Raw genomic sequence first — 19,219 nt, 5'->3', positions numbered from 1 at the left:
ACTGCCCTTTACCCATGGCTTATAAGTCCTGGATTTGGCTACATTTCAGATCAAATCTGCAACAATGTAACCACTGAAAAGAAAGCTTGATATAATGCGGTTGATAAGAGTCTGCTGGTCCTCCAACACCACAGTTATATGAACTTTCCACCGCAAAAACTTTTAACCTTTAAAGTAACTCCAAGAATTTGATGATGAGGACGATGATGGATGAGATGGCAAGTACCCAACTGTTTACTTAGGTATCACTGCCCTCTGCTGGATAGAACTAGAAGTTTCCATGTGAACAGACTTGATTTTCCAGATTCTCTGGGTAGGAAGAAACTATTCAAGTTATTTTTATTTGTTCAAACCCAGGGCTAAGACTAAAGTTTAGTATTTGATTTTTCCTTCTGCCTAAGTCTCCACGATGGCTCAGCACAGTACTATTACTAATCCCTAATCCTTTCTTTATTCCAAATTGTGATGTTTTATTCATTATATAGTATTATGCACTAATTTTTATGCATTTTATTTTTTAAATATTGCATTAAAATGTTGTTTATCTTGATTATTGAGTCTTCTGCGTCCCCATAAGTCTTGCATCTGAAATGAATGCCTCTATGACCTCACCTCTGTCCCCACCCTGATCAAACTGTCCCCTGGACACACTTTCCCCAGGCAGTTGGCTCCTGTGGTTGAATATTTCAAGGATACCTCCCTTCACTAAACCAGGCTGCTTGAACCAGGTTCCCATGGGGACATGTACCTCTCCTTGCAGAACTGCTGGATAAATATCCCTTACCACCCTGGACTCTGAGCTCTATGAAGGTAAGAATCATACTTGGCATTTATTCTAAGCATGGGATTTTCAGCCCCTAGCCCAGACCTGGCAGATCGCAAACTTCCATAAATATAAGTATATTATAATGAAATATAATATTATAATGAAAGAATAAGCAACTAACCCCAGGGAAAGAAGGAAGAATTGATTAACAGATTTTTTCCATCCTTGGACAGATCTTCATCTACTAGGAAGATCTTACTATGGAGTAAGATAATAAGAAGAAGGACTTCCATTTCCTGATCACTTCCTGCTTTGTGCTACATAATGTAGGATCTCACCTAATCCACAAAGCAACCTAATGAGCCATGTATCATTACCACCCCATTTCAGAAGAGGAGGCATCTAAGGCTTAGAGAAATAAAGAAACCAGAAACATTTCTTCCAGTGGCTTTCACATTGGGTCTAAAATTTTCCCTTGATCACACTTTCACATATCACATAAAAATAATTCCAACCCCCACCAAAAAAGGGTTATATATCTGTTATGTGGCAGGTCCCATAGTACGATCTTCCATGGATAGAAAGGAAAAATAGAACCTATTTCTCTCTAAGAGCTTTAGTCTAAAAACATGAAGACGATTGAAAAATAACAGTTGGCAAATGATAGTTTAAAATATAAGACTCAGTAGGGTCAAGGTCATATGAGGACTAAATGGAAGTTCAAATAAGAGAACGATTATAATCCGGTTGGCAGGATCGAGAATCCCTTCATAGGAGGTGGCAGCATGTCAAATATGCCTTGAAGGAAGGATAAAATATTAACAAGCAGAATCAAGGGGAAGGAGAGAGGGAGAAAAATTCAGTAAGAGGCAACCGGCCAAATGCAGTCAAAAAGGCGAGACCCGGGGCGCCTGGGTGGCTCAGTGGGTTAAGCCACTGCCTTCGGCTCAGGTCATGATCCCAGGTCCTGGGTTTGAGCCCCACATCGGGCTTTCCGCTCGGCGGGGAGCCTGCTTCCTCCTCTCTCTCTGCTTGCCTCTCTGCCTACTTGTGATTTCTCTCTGTCAAATAAATAAATAAAATCTTAAAAAAAAAAAAAAAAAAAGGCGAGACCCTGTGTGTATGCGTCTGTGTGTGTGCGCGCACGCACTTGGGTGTGCGCGCATGTGTAAAAAGGAGTGATCCGGAGCGCCTGGGTGGCTCAGTGGGTTAAGCCGCTGCCTTTGGCTCGGGTCATGATCCCAGGTCCTGGGTTCGAGCCCCACATCGGGCTTTCTGCTCAGCAGGGAGCCTGCTTCCTCCTCTCTCTTTGCCTGCCTCTCTGCCTACTTGTGATTTCTCTCTGTCAAATAAATAAATAAAATCTTTAAAAAATAAATAAATAAATAAATAAAAAGGAGTGATCCAGTTTGCCTGCAATACAGGGCACGTTTAGAAAACAAAATGACACGGAGCAGTGAGACAGACTGGAACATTCCATAAAGGGCTCCCTAGGCCACCCTGAGGGGATTCGTATTTAAGTATTTCCTACCAGAAAGAAAGAAGGTTCTTTAGCAGAACCTTCCTCTGCTACTGAAGGCTTGAGTGTCCCCCCCCCACACACTGAAAGCCACCCATTCAGACGCTGGTACAGAGTTACTTCACCCACTCTTCATTCCTACATCTAGGCTTGTTATTGCTGGGGCCACAAAGGCAAGAAAAGGGTCTAGTGAGGAGCCCTGGAGGCTCCGATGGTTAAGAGTCTGACTTTGGCTCAAGTCGTGATCTCAGGGTCCCAGGATGAAGGCCCGTGTCTCTGGCTCCCCACTGAACTGGGAGTCTGCTTCTCCCTCTCCCTCTGCTGCCCCTTGTCCTCCTTCTCTTCTCTCAAATAAATAAATAAAATATTTTTTTAAAAAGGGGCTCCTGGATCACTCGTCATTAAACCTCTGACTTCGGCTCAGGTCATGATCCCAGGGTCCTGGGATCTCGCCCTGCATCGGGCTCCCTGCTCAGCGGGAAGCCTGCTTCTCCCTCTCTCTCTCCCCTGGCTTGTGTTCCCTCTCTCTTTGTCTCTCTCTCTGTTGAATAAATAAATAAAATCTTAAAAAATAAACAAAGATTCTGGAAGCACAGATGGGGCAGGGAGGGGTGGCCCCAGGGAGTCAAAGCACCAAGGTCCCCTTTCTCCGCACGGCTCCGCATGGACCTGGGCTGGGACACCAAAGTACATGGGGCCTTGTGGGTGGGGCCGGCACAAGGGCTCTGCAGGTCCCACCACGCCACGTGGGAAATGCTGGTAGTTGGTATGCACCCAACCTGGGCACTTCCGGCTACACCAGAGGGGCTGAAAAAGTCCTTGAAAGGCCTCTATGTCACTCCCTGTGTTAAATCATAGCTCAGACAGAAACATGAGTTACTCGGTTGCTGCCAAAAAGTATTTTTTTTTCTAAAATCAACAAATACTGTGGGAATTATTAAAATAACTAGATAAATTATTTACACTAGAATTTATACCTCTTCTTTTATGACATAAACTTTAGTTTAGTCAGAGAATAAGAAAGATATTTCTCGAGGTACCTGGGTGGCTCAGTGGTTAAGTGTCTGCCTTCGGCTCAGGTCATGATCCCAGGGTCCTGGGTTTGAGGCCCCCATCAGGCTCCCTGCTCAGTGGGAAGCCTGCTTCTCCCTCTCCCACTCCCCTGCTTGTGTTCCCTTTCTCACAGTCTCTCTCACTGTCAAATAAATAAAATCTAAAATATATATATATATATATATATGTATATATATATACATATATATATATTTCTCCTATTCTTATTCATTTATTTATGTATATAAGCATTGTAATTGTGAAATGTTTTCACTATCATTCAAGTTTGTGGCCATTCGTTTCCATGGAGGCAGAGAGCCGTCAGGGAGGGCCTGGGAGTGGTGAGAGAGGAGGCCAGGGTGGCAAGCAAGGCCCAATTTACAAAGGGCCTTGTGAGCTGGATTTAGGAATCGGGACTTGTGCATGAAACGGAGAGGCATAGGAACCGTGTCAGAGAAGAGTGATGTGATCAGATTTGTACCTTAGCTGCAGCACAGGGACTAGAGGACACAGGGGTAGACAGGAAGCTGGGAGAGGAGGAAGGAGGCCTGCCGTGGTAAATGGGGAAGAGATAATGGTGCTCAGAATTAAATTCATGATGGGAGGAGGCAGGGGAAGCAGGTGTTTCAAACACTTTATTAGGAAGACTTGAAAGACGTTGGTGATAGATGTGTCATAGACCAAACGTTTGTGTCCTCCTCAAAATTCCTATACTGAAAGCCCAAACCTCCAGTGCAGCTAGATCTGGAGATGGAGCCTCTAGGAAGTAATTAAGGTCAAATGAGGTCATAAGCCTGATCTGATGGCTTTAATATCTTCAAAGGAAGAGAATCCAGAGTGCTCAGACTCTCTCTCTCTCTCTCTCACTCTCCGCCATGTGAGGACACAGGGAGAAGCCAGATGTCTGAAAGCCAGGAGAGGAATCTTCACCAGAAACCAAATTTGTCAACACCATGATCCTGGACTTCCCAGCCTAAAGAAATGGGAAGGAAAAAAATTCCTATTGTTTAAACAGCACAGATGATGGAATTTGGTTGTAGCAGTACAAATAGGCTAACACAGATGGGGGATTCAGGGAGGGGAAGGAATCCAACAGAATATGCGGGGCTCTAGCTGGTCACTGCGTCACCTGGGGTACCCAGACCCTGAGAGAGGAGAGGAGAAACAGGTTTGTGGGGGAGGGTGAGTTTAGTTCTAGGCAGTCAGTGTTTGAGAGACAATGGGGATCCTCATGAAGATGTCCAGTAAACAGCACGATACATGAGTCTGCTGCTCCGGAGAAAAAGCTGTATTAGAGATACATGTTTGGGAATAATCAGCTTCTAAATGATCACTAAAGACTTGAAAATAAATGACATTTCTCAGGGAAAGTATAAGTGAAAAGAAAAAAACCCTGAAGATATAAGTTGGAGGATGGCCAATTTTTAAGGAATGGGAAAAGGAAAGAGGAAAGCTCTTAAGAAGGTTTAAGAACAATAGTGCAGGGAGGGGGGGAATCCAAGAAAGCACGGGAGACAAAACAGAGGGGATGGAACATCAAGACGGAGGGCATGATGGGGCGCCTGGGTGGCTCAGTCTGTTGGGCATCCAGCTCTTGGTTTCGGCTCAGATCATGATCTCATGGTTGTGGGATTAAGCCCCAGGTCGGGCTCTGTGCTCCGTGCAGAGTCTGCTTCAGATTCTCTCTCCCTCTCATTCACTCTCTCTCCCTCAAATAAATAAATAAAATCAAGAAGGAGGAGGAGAAGGAGAAGAAGAAAGGCATGAACCATAATGTCAGATGTCAATGGGAGATGAAGTCAGATTAGGACCAAGCAGGGATCCACGGGTGAATTCACCAGCAGCCAGGATGATGCTGAATACCCAAAAAGGAGGACTTCCCGTGCTAGAGTAAGAGGTGGCAGCAGCCGGGGAGCAGAGAGTTACGGGCTGCAGCAGCAGAATGAACTGGGAAAGAAATGAAGGCAGAACAACACAAGAAATAAGGTCAGTGCATATTTGCAAATTTTTTACCCTGGAGTTGTAATTTTTTTAAATAGATGTAAATAGTAAGACAGAATTCATCACTAAAAGGCATAAAGAGATACTTTATTTGTGCAATGCTATTTTTTAAATTAGGCTATTTGGCAGGTTAGAAATGAAGTCACATTTCAACCTCATGTGGAACTAGATTGGTATATTTTGTTCAGATTAGGTTTTAATAGAAACAAAGCCTCGTGAATCTCTGAGCTTTCAAAACTGTTACTTTTGTTTATTTGTAAAGTGGCCTGAGAGCAACTATAAACACATTCCGAAACCAGGCAAATTCCAGGAAAGTTATCTTTGTGCATTGCAATGTTGGTTGCCATTATTACTATTTGAAGATAATATTCTATACATTACTAAAGATAATATTCTATATATTACTATTACTAAAATCAGATGACCTGTATTGACCGAGAACTTCACTAATCCATTATTGAGATGGAAATCTCTGGATTATTGTCAAGAGTCTAGGATGAAACTAGGCCTGTCCCTTTCCCTCACCTTCTCCCTCTTTCTATCCCTCAATAATCATCCAAATGTGACGAGGTCTATGGCAACATCTCACAAGAGCATAGCTTGTGTTATTTTAGGATGTCCCTGTTTACCTGGGAGTCTGAATTCCTCTGCAAGAAGTTCTTTCCTGCTCTGAAACCATCAAATGTATCGGAGGATTCTATCACTTTCCTTCCCCCCAGATTCTGAACGTGGCCCATCTAGGACCCATTACCTTCATGTTTTCCCTGATTGTCTTCTGCCCCGCCAAAGTCAAGGCAGATATCCAATCTTTATGCAGCAGAAACTGGCTCTAACTGCTCATACGGTCTTCTAAACTGTGTTTTTGCAGGCCTTAACTTAAAAAATACAAAAGTTAAAAATCAACTACATGTCAGCCCAGCCCTGTGGCATGAAGGTAAGTCTCATAAAGCATTTGGGGAATAAAATCTATGGGAAGTGGGGAGGGGGGTAGTTAAGATCTCAAAATATTCACTTGCCACTTAAGCAAATAAAAGACAGAAGGAAGCAGGTACAAACCAGCTGGATATGATTCAAAGAATTAAAGCACCCATAACCAACACCCTAATCACCCATAACCAACACCATAATCACTGGGAACAATTTATATGTGTATGCATATATTTCTACTATGTCTATCTGCTGCTACCTGTAGGTTGCAACCTGCTTTGTTTAATTTAATCATTCACCTATCCCATGTGCAACATTATTTAGTTCTGGAAAACCTTGATAAGTGAGAAAAACAGTAATTTTTAAGTTTTCATTGATTTCAATGGGAAAAATCATGACACATTTCATGCCAACTTATGATACCTAAACAACTTCCACATTGCTAACTGAAAAATGAAATTAAGTTAGATAAGCAACACAATAATATTTGAAGAGATATGATTTGGTTTGTACATTGATTAAAATAAAAATATAAGATTATTCTCTCAAAATGAGGAAGAAGGATGTTGATAGTGGGTGTCAGTGAGGGATAGTTGGGAAAGAGTACTCTTTTAGAAGATAAATTCTGCGGGTACCATTTCTTTACCAACTTTTTTTTTTTTTAAAGATTTTATTTATTTGTCAGAGAGAGAGGAGAGCGAGCGAGCACAGGCAGACAGAATGGCAGGCAGAGGCAGAGGGAGAAGCAGGCTCCCCGCCAAGCAGGGAGCCCGATGTGGGACTCGATCCCAGGATGCTGGGATCATGACCTGAGCCGAAGGCAGCTGCTTAACCAACTGAGCCACCCAGGCGTCCCACTTTACCAACTTTTTAAAGTTGAGGGGGATTTGTGGTTATTATTTTGCACTGAAATCAGACTTAGAAATAAGTTATAATACTGAAAGCCACTTTTAGGGCAAAATAAAGGCTAAAGCTACTAGCCCTTGGTGACATACGGAAAGAGCATACAGAAATGCTATATCTTTATCCCACTTGACTAGCGAACTTACACAAAGCAATCACTTTGGAATCAACAAATATGGTGCCCACTTCACTGTTCCATATGGTATTATTTGATTAGAAACTACTGTGTTGAGAAAATTGGTGAGTGTTCACTAGTCTAAAACCATAATGTTTAGGATGGCACATTCATTTAGTTTTCCTTCCCTGGTGGTCTAGTGGTTAGGATTCGGCGCTCTCTCTCATTTAGTTTTCTTTCAGTGAAAAATAATTACTTTTTTGAAAAGAGTTTTCTGGAAACTGATAAAGCTGTTTAACAGCCATTTGCCAATATATATATATTTTTTTTCAATGAATAGTCATTATATGAAGTAATCTACTTCTATATGAAGTATATGAACTCTACCACTATATGAAGTATATGAACTCTATTACTATATGAAGTAAACTCTACATATGAAAACATTATCTCATAGTAGTATATATGATTCTACAGCAATATTTTAAGTAGCTGCATAAATTCCATTATGTAGATATACCAAACATTATTGAACAATTCCCAGTTGTTAGAAATTTAGTGATTTTCCAAATTTCATTATTATAAACAATACTGTGGATGAACATTTCTGTGGGTAAGTTTCCTAGAAAGTTACTCATATGCAAGAATTAGCTTTGACCTGGAGCTAGATTCCTAATTCTCATCCCAACTAATATATTTTTCTCTATGTCAAATTGGGGAAACTCAGATCACAGTAGCTCTGTTAGAGATAAATTCTGCACAAACACAGAAACGAACACATAAGATTCCCATAAACACACAGAGAAAAGTTTACATTGATGGCCCAATTCAAGTGAATATAAGTCTCATTCCAGTGTAACTATAATCATCATAATAATATTAACAATATTATTGTAACAATAATAATATTATTAAAATAATATGCCTTTCAAGACACAGAGTCAAGAAAAAAAAATCTAGTCCTTGTTCAATGTACGTTGTCCTGATGGCTTGGAATGGGAATCCCTTCCGAATGACCTAATTCTTGTGGACCAGAGCATTTTTGAGGGTTTTCCAACTTTCCTAACTTCACCAATTTAAGGGAAAACTGTGTTGTCCTGAAAAGAACATGAGACTTGGCTCTGATTCTTCGGCCTTTATCTTTGTTTCTTCATTGATGTGTAAAGTAATTAATATGGAAAAATTGCAGTGAACCACATGGGCACAGTACTCAGCACTAATCATGTTACATAGTTAACACACACACACACACACACTCTCTCTCTCTCTCTCTCTCTCTCCCTGGATAACAGAAGGAGAAATGAATCTGGTGACTAATATTGAAGCCAGACTCCATGGCTTTTGAAAGGTATAATCTACTATGGATAGAGAGTAAAACTAATATGTTTTCATACACAGAGAAATAAATGGCCTCAAATCTGTATTTCCAATTCAGATCTGACATTTTCCTGCTGAAGCACGGGTCTTGGCCACGTAAAATATTGTGTCATAAACAAGTTTTCTGTAGATGCTACCAATCTATTTCAAATTCAACAAGTTCCCTTAGCTTTTCTCTCCAGTAGTTCATGTAAAAAACAGTACGTAAATGTAATTTATCATCTTATTCAAGAATGATAGAGTAAAGTTTATATAAATCCTGTCAACACAGTCCAGAATTGGTGAGGTGAACTGATTTTCCATCTCCTCTCTCTGGACTTGACTTCCTTGAAAAAGAGTTGTGTTGGGATATAAACTTCATAAACAGCAAATCAATGAGCCTTTCACTTTCCTTTATTCTCTTTACAAGATGGCAGCCTACGGCGGCAGGAGGCTCCCCAGACAAAGCAGAAGTGGAAATACCAAAGAGGTGCTACTGCTGCTTCCTGGGCAACTGGTGTGCAACTGCCACAACCCCAAAACCCCCAGAGCAATCACGGGTAACCCCCAGCAGTTGCTACTGTGGAAGCCAGAGGCAGAGAGTGTACCTTTTCTGCCCACCTCTGAACTCTCACAAACACCTCTTAATGACAGCACCTAAGAAGGAGCCCGTGGGCAAAGGTACCTGGGAAACATAGTTTGCAGACTCCTAGAAAGGAGGAAACAAAAGGAAGAAGCAAGCCATGAAGTCACAGGATCCAAGAAACAAGGAGTTAAACACTGGAGAGTGGTGAGGGGAATTTGCAAATGAGTGGTCCCTGAATGGCCACGGCCTGGAGATGAACCAGCCCAGATTGGAGCAGTAGGATGATAGGTTCTAAGAAAGTTGTTTCCAGGTGGGGAATAATAGATGATTAATAGATGATCTAATAAGTGTGGCTATACAGAATGGACATTTACCATTCTGTCAGAATATCTGAGGAAGAAGTAAGTATATGAAAAAAATCAGAGCAATTATAAATTCTGGGGAGGACAAAAATTATGAAAGAAAGAAATTGCAATTATATTACACTATATTACATTATATGATAATGCTGTGAACCATAGATATATAATCAAAATAGTATAAATCCTGAATACTGGTTTCAGAAAAATACGTGATATTGGGAAGATGGGAGCAGAAGCTTGGATGGGATTGGTGGGGATACTGGAGTTGAGGGAGTCCAAGAGAGATAAAACTTCAACTTCTCTGGTAGAAAATCAATAAAACGTGCTTAAAACGAAAATAGTGAGGAATATCATTAAAGCATGAGGATCCACTTCACGTATAATAAAGCAAATAATTTAAATTGTAACTTGCCACAGGTCATACACGTAGTACTGACAGCGGGAGGCTTCCAATCCAGGTCTGTTTTACAAAATCTGTGGTTTTTTTTCACTCCTCTATGTGCCGACTCTGCCTTGCTGGCAACGTCTTGTTTTATGTCTTGGGTGTTTAAGCCATAAATCCTACCCCACAAAATGTGCATTTCTAACACCACAGAGTCCCAGGGCACCATGTTCCAGATATTCCCCAGAACTTACTGCAGAGAAGAGTGGGACCAAACCCTTTGTCTCCACCATTTGGTGACAACAAACAGCCGCAGGTCCTCTGACCTGGATCCTCTGGGAATGAACTGTAATATCAAGATCTTTCCACAATTTTAGGAAATCATTTTTCAAACAGATTATTTTCGTTCCTGATTTCTTAGAAATAAAGCAATAAGCGTTGCTAACTTATTCATGGTCCCATGCCATTGCGTTTACGGTCTCAGAAAGACCCTTTTTCCTACCACAGGCTCCTCTGGAGAATTTTTTCAGGTAAATGGCAGGTCTCAAGTAGTTCGTTGTCAGCTATAAATTAGCATCTGGGTTGGGGGGGGTGGCTTTTAAAAGTCCTGATCCCTCGGTCGCACCACATACTAATAAAAAGTCAGAAGATCTGGGTATTTTGAAAGCATCCCAAGCGAGCTTGTCGTGTGAAGCCCGTGTTGAAAACCATAGGTTGAGAACGAAGCGCTGTTCCCAGACCAGCAGCACCGCCATCCCCTGAGAACGTGTTAAAAATGCAAAATCTTGGCCCCAACTCAGACCTACGAATCCCATACTCTGGGAGCCCGCGGCCGGCCAGCTGGGCTTTCACAAGCCTCCCAGGGGAGCGTGATGCACCCTTGAATTCGTGTCTAGGACGGTCCTAGCAGATTACCAGAAACCAGGTAGCTTATTTAAAAAAAATTTTTTTTAAATTAAAAAATAAAAACCTTAATTTCTCACAGTTCTGGAAGTGTGGGCAGGGCAGCACTCGCTTCGAAGGCTCCTTTCGCCTCTTCCAGCTCTTGCTGCCGCGCTCCTCGAGGCTGCCCCGCTGCGGCGTCTGCCTGGTCTTCACAATGTCTTCCCTCCCTGCGTCTGCTCATGCGCCGGTTCTCCCAAGGACGCTCGTCCCTGGATATAGCGCCCCCGGCTGGAGACCCGCGCGTTATTACACCTGCAAAAACAGCCTATCCGCTCACCTTCACAAGTTCCGGAGACCTCTCTTGGCGGAGGCAGGGAGGGCACCATTTGACCCGTTACCACACTCAAGTTTAGAAACTCTGGTTGAGGACAAGTGAATGAGGAAATTGCACGTCAAAAGATGCACTGTGGGGGGCATCTGACTCTTGATTTCAGCTCGGGTCATGATCTCAGGGTGGAGATCGAGCCCTGCGTGGGGCTCCACACTGAATGTGAAAACTGCTTGTGATTCTCTTTCTCCCTCTCCCTTTGCCCCTTCCCCTGATCGCGCGCTCTCTCAAATAAACAAATAATAAACAGGGCGCCTGGGTGGCTCAGTGGGTTAGGGCCTCTGCCTTCGGCTCGGGTCATGATCCCGGGGTCCTGGTATTGGGCCCCACATCGGGCTCTCTGCTCAGCGGGAGCCTGCTTCCTCCTCTCTCTCTCTCTCTCTCTGTCTCTCCCTGCCTCTCTGCCTGCTTGTGATCTCTGTCAAGTAAATAAATAGAATCTTTAAAAAATAAATAAATAAATAACAATACTTTTTTAAAACATCCACTTTTTTCATTTTCTCCTCTTCATAGTTGCATGTGTGTGTGTTAAGATTTTATTTATTTATTTGACAGGGAGAGACACAGCTAGAGAGGGAACACAAGCAGGGGGAGTGAGAGAGGGAGAAGCAGGCTTCCGGCTGAGCAGGGAGCCCGATGTGGGGCTCGACCAGGACCGCGAGACCATGACGGGAGCGGAAGGTAGGCGCTTAGCGACTGAGCCACCCAGGCGCCCTCGTTGTGTTCTTTTGATTATGTTTTTCTACTCCTTTTCCACTATCTAAACTTTTTTTCTCTCTCTACATTCCCTGATGAAGATCTGACTCTTCGCCTTAGAGCCTCCTTATTCACGCTAGAAACTGCAATTCTGTTAACAGCAAAGTCAGAGTAGTCCTCAAATAAACCTGCCTTTATCAAAGAAATATCAGAAGTCACATTGCACATAAAGTGTGATGAAAACGGATTTTAGAATTAATACTACAGATAACAATTAAATGCTATATATAAATTTTTAGGAATTCTAATTTTTTAATCGTTGCAACTAGCGCCCTCTAGTGTCCAATATAGGAACTGATAGAAAAAAACGGAATCCTTTTTCTCACTTACTGATTATATAAAAACATACTGAGTTTCTAATGTGTGTCAGACACTGCAGATGTCTAAATGAGGTACCTAGACAAGTAAATTGCATACCCTGTTCTTCAGTTCAACTTTTCTCCACATTATTTCAGAAATGCTAGAATATCATATGATTGAAATATTTATTTCACTAGAGAGTCTATATGAACTATTTCAAGTTCATCGGGGTAACGATGCAGACTTTCTAGGGAAGCAAGATTTTTCCTTCTGAAAGGTTAATTACAGAAACTTCATAATGCATGAAAATGAATGAAATTTATAACTGTAACTTAGAAACCCTCGGTGTGATGTTATGAATCATACAGGTAGATATGGAAATTTTAGCTCTTTGAAATTCCTTTACTTATAATGGAATCATTACGTACATTTTTGCCTTTGAAAACTAGAAGTTAGTTTAAAATAACTAACCAAGCATACCCTTCTTCCTCCCCAATCCCATTAAAATAATTTAAGAAATATAAACACCCAAATTAAGCTGTATAGAGTTAACTAGTGGAAAAGGTGGCATCACCAGACCAAAAGAGAGTTCAACTTTGACAAAATGTACTGAGCATGTGTGTAGAGAATTCCTGTCAAGCATGCAAACGTATGGTTAGTACTGGGCCTTCTAAAAGTCATATTGGTATTTATAAAAAGAGGAGGTCCTCTGGGAAGAAGTTGTAGCTGGAAAGGAATGAGGGGGATTCAGAAGAAACAGGAAATTAAAGCAGGCTGTGCCCTGAAGAAATAGAAGTTTCTAGAGATCTCTGGAGGTACTGGGGAGAACACTGGATTTCCAACAGCATATGGGATGAATGTTGGAGCAATTCTACTAGTTATTAAAGGATCAGGCAATCTCCAAAGTCTGCAGGATGTAAGAACATGCAGACCAACAACTAGTTGGGTTTCAAATAGCTAAAGTTTGCAAATTATTTGGTTTTGTGTTAAATGAAGCACCATGGTCTCCCTATCCCTATAAGATCACCTCCATTTACCTGAGTTTGATACGCTTCATTTGGCTGAGAAAAGGGCAGTGAGAGGTACCCTGAGGGTGATAGGGACTGACTACTGGACGTGTTGAACTTGGCAATATTATTTCTTATTTGTATCACATTGGCGGGGGAAGGGGGCGAGGAATCTGGATGGTGCCCTTCACAGAATTTGCTCAGGGAACCTGTCCATGATTCATCAAATGTGTTGTTTACAAGCCTCAAGCTGAGGGAGGTTTAATCAAGGTCTAGCCCACACTCACCTGAATGATGGGAGTAGAGCATCAAGGGGAAAAGACCACTCCAGTACCCTGCATCCCAAGCCAGCTTACCTACTGGAAACAGACCCTAAACATCCACATTCCTTGTTATGGGCTGAAATGCGTCCCTCATAGTTTAACCTGTTGAAGCCCCACCACCTCAGAATGTGATGTGTTTGAAGACAGAGGCCTTCAAGAGGTGATTAAGTTAAAATCAGGCCATTGGGATGACCCCTCAACTAAACAGACTGGTCTCCTTATAAGAAGAGGAAATTCAGGGGCACAAAGAGATGCCTGAAATGCACACACACACAGCTTGCAAGGGTATAGCAAGAAGGCAGCTGTCTACAAACCCAGGGGAGGTCAACAGCTGACACCTTGACCTTGGGCCTTCTACCTCCAGAACTGTGAAAACCCAGTTTCTGTTGTTTAAGCTGCCGGGTCTGTGGTGCTCTATTAGGGCGGGCCTCTCAAGATAATACATTTCTCGAGGTATAATGTCTGATTTTTAAGTTTCTGTTACCTAAGCTAGGCTTCCTTGTATCTTTTCTTCCGCTACTAAAGTCTACCCACCAAAGATCACCAAAATACACCTGTTGCAGGGGGGAGGTTTGGTTTCTTAGCTTCCTGTAGCAAGGGGAACACATGGCATGGGAATTGTGACGTATCTCAAACATTTGGGGAAGGATATTTATAGGGTTTGGGGGGCCAGGCGTTTGTCATCAGGTGGTTTAAGATAGTCTGGTTTAAGGTGGTGGTTTAATGAGGAGGTCTGCACAGGGATGGGTCAGAATTCGTAGACCAGCGGTTTTTACTGCTACAAGATATGAGTCCTTATACAGTTAATATTAGATCAAGTTGATGACTTCACTTGAACACAGGGGTCTGAATGGGCTGGGGTTGAAGGGGTCTGTGCTTAAACGGTTTGTCTTGTGTGTTGTGGTTTGGTACAGGTTGTCTCTTTTGCAAGTTATGGTTTCTGTTTCATTTCTCACTAGTCAGAACCTCTTTGTGTTTACCTCTGTGATCTCAGATATGATCCAGAGGACGGATATGGATAAGCGAGCACCTTATCAGGGAAAAGCAAATGCTTATTTCTGCTAAGGATTCCAAAAGTCCTTACCTGTTTAAGAATAACCATGATCCTAATATTAAAAAGAGGCCACTTGGTGTCTGAAAAACTAAAGTCTCCACACACTCAATTAACCCAAATTTATTTTTTCAAGCTAACTGAGATCCAAGCAGGGAAATTATATGAACAATTTGGCTCAAACATTTAAAGTGGGTCTGTGGGGGGTCAAACAGTCCTCAATTCCATTCCCATCTCCCCAGCTTGTTAGTTGTAGGATCTCAGGCAAATTATTTAACACTTCTGGGTCCATTTCATCACCAGCAAAATAGTATAACTAAGAGTACTTCCCTCAAAGGGTAAATGTGAGAATAAAATAAGTTAATACATGCCAGTCTAGTTCTCTGGTGCTACATTAAAAAGCAACTCAAATTTAGAGGCTTAAAAGAGCAGTTTTATTTTGTGGGTCAGGAATTTCATCAGAGTTCATCCCCACAGGCATCAGTTGAAGTGATTACATTGAGGCGGGAAGACACACTTCCAAGATGGCTGCCAGGTGGGAACATCTCCCGGGGCTGTTGGCCAAAAACCTTGATTCCTCTCCAGTGAGCCTCTCCACAGGGCTCTAGGGAACTAGGTTCCAAGAGTTCATGTTGTAAGAGGCCTAAACTGAAGCTAGAAACTTTTTTTTAACATAGTCTCAGATCCCAGATTATCACCTTTATTTCATTCTACTGGTGAAGCATATCACAAAAGTCAGCATAGATTTGAGGGGTCAAGAATTAAACCCTCCCTACCTATCACTGAGTGGAATGGTAAATAATTTGTGGTCTTCTTGATCCTACCACACACGAAGTGTTTTATACAGTAACCACCACATTCTGTGAGCTACTACAACCTTTTAGAGTCATTACTGGACACAACATAGGATACAAAATAGCTTCAGGCTCCTAAAATAAACACAGAACCACAAAGTAAATATATATTTTGATTTTCTGATATAAATTTTGTCATTTTGATTAACCCTATATTGCTTCAGGGAATGTTTTCCCAGCTTTCTTCAATAATCATAGCCGCTATAGGATTGCAGGAGGGGAGGTAGGTGAAGGATGGGGTAACCAACTAGGAGATGAGCATTAAGGAGGGCACATGATGTAATGAGCACTGGGTGTTACACACAACTGATGAATTGCTAAATTCTACCCCTGAAACTAATAATACAGTATATGTTGACTAAATTGAATTTAAATAGAAATTTTTAAAAAATCATAGCCACTATAGATAATAATGATAATTTTGCAGAGATGTTGAATATATTTCAAATAATCGTTTGTCTCCAGATTTCTCAAGAGGCATGTTATGAACCATTCCCCCATACCAGCTATTTCTTGCCATGGCATCAGGCAGAAGACAGGAAAGGACTTTCCCAAATGCAAGTTAAAGACTTTCCTCTCATCCCAGCCCCTACCTAGCATACTCCACTTCCATGGGATCAAGACAAAAAGTTGCTGATCTAAGGGTCTGAGAGAGGAGGGATAACCTACTAAATTACTTTCCATTTTTTGAAAGGGGAGAAGAGAAGATTCAGGGTAACAATAAAATTGTTCAGATATCTGAAGGGCTGCCCTATAAGAAAAGCAAACTTAATCCCAAAGTAAAAGCAATTTTTAAAACAATTTTAAAGGGTGTATTTATTTTTGACAGATCACAGGTACGCAGAGCAGCAGGCAGAAAGGGAGAAGGCGGGGGAAGCAGGATCCCTGCTGAGCAGAGAGCCCGATGTGGGGCTCAATCCCAGGACCCTGAGATCATGACCTGAGCTGAAGGCAGAGGCTTAACCCACCGAGCCACCCAGGCGCCCCTAATCTGTAAAAAAATTTTAAATTTGAGTCACAGTACATGGAAGCCGTAGGGCAGTAGATCTTGGTTTAATAAAGACAAACATTTTCTTTCTGTTAGAATTGTCAACCAATGGAACAAGCTTCCTCCGGGAGTAGCATCCTTCCACTCCCTGGAGGACCGGTAGCAGGTCTGGATCATGGCTTGGTGGGAATGTTACAGAGAGGATTCCTGCAACCATTAGTTGTAAACAACTTAGTCATATGATATCAAGTACCCTCTAACTCCAGGATTACATAAATTCTGAACAAAATTCAGTGCCTGTTTTTCTGACTTCTTTTATACTCTACAATTCTATAATCTACATGCAAAAAATATATTCGTATAAAATCTATTACCCATTCCTTCCCAGGTGGCCAATAGCCTGTCAGTTCAGTAGACCCACCCAGCAGAATTTGGGAGAGAAACCACTCTTGCAACGTGTGTTGAGAAGTAATTAGTGAAATGGCCATCCCACAGAACCTCCATGTTTGTACCAAGGTGAAAAGTCTAAAGGTACCATACAAAGAAATGCAGATGGAGATAACTGGACACCAAAAAAATGAGACATCTATTGGTTTGGGGCCATAGGAAAGTTAATGCACAAGCTACAATATTTTAAAGCAGAAAAAAGTAAATGAATGGTAGGAACTTTGAACTTAGTAGTATTTAGGCCATACCTCCAAAACTCTGCATTGGATGAGGCAGGACGAGGTAAGAGCCGGTATTGGCAGGTAGATGGGAGTGCTTGGGCCATCAGGCTGGGAAAGAACTTTGGTAACTAAGGGAGAGATTGCCACAAGAAAGAAGGTCACCATTTCCACAAAGATCATTTTTCCAGGAAGTGTCTTAATTTACAGGAAAAATATTTAGAATCGTAGCCACAAGGTCACCAATTACCTCTCTGTTGCCAAAGCCAGTCACCACCCTCTGTCCACATTTTAGTGTAGCTTTCAGCAGGTTTTCACACAATTAGCCATTCTTCTCACTTTCTTTAAACACTTTTCTCATTTGGTTTCAATAACTCCACATTCTTCTGGTTTCCTCTACGCTCTTTATCTACTCCTTCCAAGTTAGTTTCCTTTTCAAGGCCCCTCTCCTTGACATCACCTCTAAAGGCTGCAGGTCCCCAAGCTCCAGTAATGGCAACCACTTTCTTTCCATATCATTGAATACCATCTATACAACACCTATACACTTACACTACAAAATGTATGTCTTGTGACAAGAACCTCTCCTCAGAGCACCATCATATATCTATCCAATTGCCTACTTGACATCTCTACTTGTGTACTTCATACATCTTAACTTCAACATGAGCAGAACACGGTATTTGATTCTGCCCCGAGCAACACTGCTCCTTGTGCACCCACTGCCCCACCCCCAAGTCTGTGGCCAAGTCTTCCCTTCCTCAGTAATGATGTATCACCACAGAACCAGTTACTCAGTCAGACACACAAGAATCATGCTCAACTCCTACTTCTCCCTCATTCCATCATTTCTGACCTTTATCAACAGTTCTGTTGTTGAGTCCACATACAAAATATATCTAGAACCCATCCACAATCTACCTCTTCACTGCCAGAACCCTAAGACAAACTACCCTGGACATTGCAATGGTCTTCCTAACCATTCTCTCCAACATCACTTTGGTAATTCTCAACCCACTCTCCCCACAGGAACCACCGTAGCTCTTTAGGAAAATAATTTGCTTTTCTTTTCTTTTTTTTTTTTTTTTTAAGATTTTATTTATTTATTTGACAGAGAGAGATCACAAGTAGACGGAGAGGCAGGCAGAGAGAGAGAGAGAGGGAAGCAGGCTTCTTGCTGAGCAGAGAGCCCGATGTGGGACTCGATCCCAGGACCCTGAGACCATGACCTGAGCCGAAGGCAGCGGCTTAACCCACTGAGCCACCCAGGCGCCCCAATAATTTGCTTTTCTTATCTGTATTTCCATTCTTCCTTCCCCAAAGAAGAAAAAGACTTAACAGAATTTTTAGGCAATTGTAACAACAGCTTGGTTTTTTATCCTTATTACTTCTAAGAGGCAATGTTTCCATTCTCACTATTCTTCTTTCCTATTGTTCTTTTTCTTTTCGTAAGTCAATGAAACACCTAAGGAATATATCCCTCATCTACCAAGGGAGTCCACCTTTTGACACATGTGCTGGACAAACTAGCTCCATCGTGGTCACAATTCATGTGACTCTTCTGCTTAACATTTTTCAAGGACTTCCCTCCGGAGTGAAAAGAAAATCTCACTCTATTTTGGAGTCTTCATCAGGCCCCCACATCTTCTCAAACTCTCCATGGTAAAGGGCCAGTTTTCTTTTTCTTTTTCTTTTTTTAATTTCCAATTTCATGCTGGTGGATATTTTTATAAGATGTAATAAAAATGAATTACTAGAAAAGATAAAACCAGAAAAAAAATATCAAAATATAAGTCCAATTTTTTATTAGATTGAATAGATATAAAATCACTCTGTCAATTGTTTGAAAGGTTTAAGGGCTTAGTTTCAGTTTCTCTATTTATCCCGACATGGACCAGTTGAAGGACTGGCGCTGACCTAGGTGATGTGGCTCCTGCCTCATTCTCCCAGCCCTACTTTCTGGATCTTAAACAGAACAAGCTCTTTCCAGTTCCAAGGTATATCCCTGTTCCTGGAGCTGGAAACCACCACC

The 19,219-nt window shown here is 41.8% G+C and overlaps 1 long non-coding RNA gene across 1 annotated transcript in view; it reads right to left on the bottom strand.

The window, feature by feature from the left end:
• The window catches only part of LOC125083960 (uncharacterized), a 361,461-nt gene extending 350,055 nt beyond the window's left edge, over positions 1-11,406 (bottom strand). The window contains exon 1 of the long non-coding RNA XR_007122421.1: positions 10,941-11,406. This is a non-coding gene — a long non-coding RNA (uncharacterized LOC125083960). The remainder of the gene's footprint in view (positions 1-10,940) is intronic.
• Positions 11,407-19,219: the final 7,813 nt, after the last annotated feature.

Source organism: Lutra lutra, chromosome 13, assembly GCF_902655055.1.
Source record: "Lutra lutra chromosome 13, mLutLut1.2, whole genome shotgun sequence".
In the NCBI taxonomy this organism is placed as follows: Eukaryota; Metazoa; Chordata; class Mammalia; order Carnivora; family Mustelidae; genus Lutra; species Lutra lutra.
This window is presented reverse-complemented; position numbering and strand designations above follow the sequence as displayed.